We start from the raw sequence: 3,820 nt of genomic DNA on the forward strand, positions 1-3,820 counted from the left end.
GGAGGCTCAGAGTGCATTTGTCATCCATACCTTAGCTCCTACTTTAGACACCCCAAAATATGTGTTCAAACAAACTCAGCCACCATGAAAGCTAAGCTGAGAGATCTTGAGCATTATGCCCTGGGGACAAATACTGACCAATTTGTTCTTCCTTGAGCTCAATCCTCTCGGACCACCAACTGCAGTACTTTGTCTTAATTCCCTAGCCCTAGCCTAGATCAGTGTCTTGGACTCCCACCCAGGAAAAAAGAGACAGAGAAAATGATGAGGAATGTTTGGTTCCTTTTGTTTGTAATGAGAATACAGATCTAGCTTCCCCAGTAATGATAGAAAGTCATCCCAGAAGAGATATAATTAATTGTAAGCTGTGACACTTGTTTTTGCAGCAATATCCTCATCCAGCCCCAGCCCAGCCCCAGCCCAGCCCCAGCCCCAGCCCCAGCCCAGCCCCAGCCCCAGCCCCATCCCATCCCCATCCCATCCCCATCCCATCCTCAGCCCAGCCCCAGCTCCAGCCCCAGCCCCAGCCCCAGCCCCAGCCCCAGCCCCAGCCCAGCCCCAGCCCCAGCCCAGCCCCAGCCCAGCCCCAGTCCAGTCCCAGCCCAGCCCAGCTCCAGCCCCAGCCCCAGCCCCAGCCCCAGCCCCAGCCCCAGCCCCAGCCCCAGCCCAGCCCCAGCCCAGCCCCAGTCCAGTCCCAGCCCAGCCCAGCTCCAGCCCCAGCCCCAGCCCCAGCCCCAGCCCCAGCCCCAGCCCCAGCCCCAGCCCAAGCCCCAGCCCCAGCCCCAGCCCCAGCCCCATCTCCATCCTGCTTGCAGTGGCTCTGTGTACAACAGAAGTTAAGATTCAATGTCTGCATTCATGTCAATAACCAGAGGCCCGATCCTGGGCTCATCACATGGCCTACCCCAATCCCTGTACCCAGAGGCCAAGAAATGCCACTAAAGCCACAGGTAATGTCATATTATTCCTAACTTGTATTCTCAGTAAGCAGTAGCAAGGGCATTACATAAAGTTCATCTGCTCCCGAGGAAGTTCCTTACAAGAAGGAAGCTGACTCACAGGTGGACCTGAATGTTGTTAGGATGATATTTAATTCTGTACAAAAGATTAATAATCAACGGTGAGAGTGATGATGATAAGCAGATCAGCAATGCCCCACCACCACCACTCAGGGAGTCACTGAAACGTCTGATGACTAGGGAAATTATCTTTGAGAGGCTGTGACATAATGGTACAACTATACAGTAACAAGGCCCACCTAGCAGTTCTGAGATATTTGGGGTGGCGGTTGACTTTACTTTCAATATCAAACCAAACATTTAAGACTTTTCTAACACTCAAGACTGAAGAATTCTTCCAAGAGGTTAGAGACAAACCACTTAGGATAAAGACTATGAAGCTGGACCCCATGGCAAAGAAGCCTGTAGTGTGCCCATCACCCAAGCTTCCCGGAGTATTTAATTGTACTGGGGAGCCTGTACCATAAAAAGAAATAATGAGGCATTATCTCAGAAATAATGCTATTCAAGTGGGAAAGGGGCACACTAGATAAAAGGTTTAAGACTGGGGGCAGAAGTGCCAAGTAAGCTGGCCATGAAACTACAGCAGAAAAGAAAAACAGGTCACCTTGCCATGTGAGCCAAGGGCTCAAGAGAGTATCTTCCAAGGCCCTTCAGTATGGTGGCACATGGCTATAGTCACAACACTAGCGACAGTGAGGCCTGAATACTGTGAATTCCAGGCCAACCTCCACTACCTAGCAAGATCTGTCTCAAAAGTAAATTAAAAAAAGGATTTCTGGGTATGGTGATAGATGAGGAGCTGCCTCTATGTGCCCCAGTGAAGAGGAGTCAGGATTAAAATGACTAGAGTTCCTGTAGGGGGAGATGCTGATATTAAAGTCTGGTGTCCTAATAGGTCCTTGATTTGGTCAATAGAATTGCTGGGCCGAAGGAACAGGTAGGACTTCCGAGTCTCAGGAGGAAAAGGAGACAGAGGAAAAGAGAAGGGCTTTTCTGCCATGCTCTGAAACGAGAAGCACTAAATCATGTAAGATCTCGGGGAAGCTAGAACCAGCGGCCTCTGCCACCAGAGAGGATGGCCAAGGAGATCGAGAAGGCTAGCTGAAAAGTTGAGGGCAGGAGAATCTGTGTTCAGCAATTGTGCTAGCCGGCAAGTTCTAAAGTAATAAAGCTGTGTGTTTTTTATCCGTGGATTCACAGATCTCGGGTGGGGCTGATAACTCGACCCTTCCAGGAGCAAAGGCAGATAGACAAGAGAAGCCGGGTCAGTGTTGGCGGCTAGGTTGCGCTAAGCCGGGAGGAACAAAAAGAAACGGAAGGGGCCCGAGTGTGGGCAGCAGCTGCAGGGTCACTGGTCCCTGACAAAGGTGGTAGCTGGAGGCTTGGCGAAGCTAAATGGTGGAGTGCCACAGCTCCCAGGCAAGCTGAGAGTGGGGCTGGAGACAACAGATCTCAGAGCTAAGCCCGAAGGGGCCAGAGCAAGGGCCGAGCTCCCAGGAAAGGCAGAAGCGTGGTTTTTAAAATTACATGCAACAAATTTTTTTTAGAGAAAGGCCGGAAGAACATCAGGAAGACACAAAGGACCGTGGGGAAATGAAAACAGGTAGCAGAGAAAAAATAAGCCATGGTGACCTCGAGAAAATCATCATGGCAAAACAGCCAGGAGCGGCTGCTTCACAGCCACTCTCCAGTGCTCCTCCCAGGCCAGGCTCAGTAGTAGCTGCCAGGGAAGCGCTGCTCCCAGCTGAACCCAGCTGCCATAAGAAAGACAAGCTAAAGAGAGACTGGCTGGACTACGGAGCTGCAAGCGGGAGCTAGACTCTCTATGGACAGAAAGATGGCCAGAGCATCGCAGGACTATGGGGACTGGGTTAACAGTAGTGCGAGACAGTACTTAAGCTGAGCCTCCCTGCAAGTACTCAGAGGGCAGCTAGCCTGAGGAGTATAAGGAAGACAGCTCCTCTGCCCACTGCCTAGGCAAACAAGAAGGAGAGAAAATGAGCAGTGTGCTGAGTCTGGCACAATCCCACTACTGATCATAAGAATTCTTAGACAAGAGCTGTCTTCGAGAAGAGGAATAAAAATGGTCAGAAAGAACCAGAAAGAGGGTGCCCAGCAACAACCATAAACACAAGTGTGAGTGTACCCTCCACACCCCATCACAGAAAGCCCCCAATGCACACCAGAGATAAAGCTGCAGCTGGCAGGCAGGGCCCTGGAGAAAGGAGAACGTCATACAGCCCCCTTTCAGCATGGAAGACATATGATGTTTGAAGCCATGGCCCACCAGCAGACTGTGGTATAATATGGCTGAGGGTAGGAGGACCTGTGTCCACCACAACCAGCAAGAAACATGGACTACTATTCTATGCTAGCAGTGCATTGGAACTGGAATTTTAGATATTTGCTTCAGTACTTCAGTTGCTTGGTTGGTTTGTTTTAGCTTCTGTCTCATCTAAATAGGCTTTTATGGCTGTCTTTTCTTCTAGTCTGCACCTATTCTAGGACATTTTTCTCCAATATTCCTTATCCCTTGGACCCACACTTATCCTTTATTTTAAACTTTGTATCTTCCCTCCCCCATTCCTTTTACTTCTTAATTATTTACTTCCTCCTCCTTTGATTCCTTTACTAATTAGCTTAGCTCTCAAAACCTATTAACTGTGTTTTCTCAAGTCGGTACCCTAGTACCACTGTCCCTAAACCCAACTAAGAATGCAAGAAAAGGGACAAGTGCCCACTACTGCAAGTTCACACCAAGACTGATGCCCATTTTTGCATCTACCACTGTAGTCAGC

This window comes from Mus musculus, chromosome 1 (assembly GCF_000001635.26).
Source record: "Mus musculus strain C57BL/6J chromosome 1, GRCm38.p6 C57BL/6J".
NCBI classification, from domain to species: domain Eukaryota; kingdom Metazoa; phylum Chordata; class Mammalia; order Rodentia; family Muridae; genus Mus; species Mus musculus.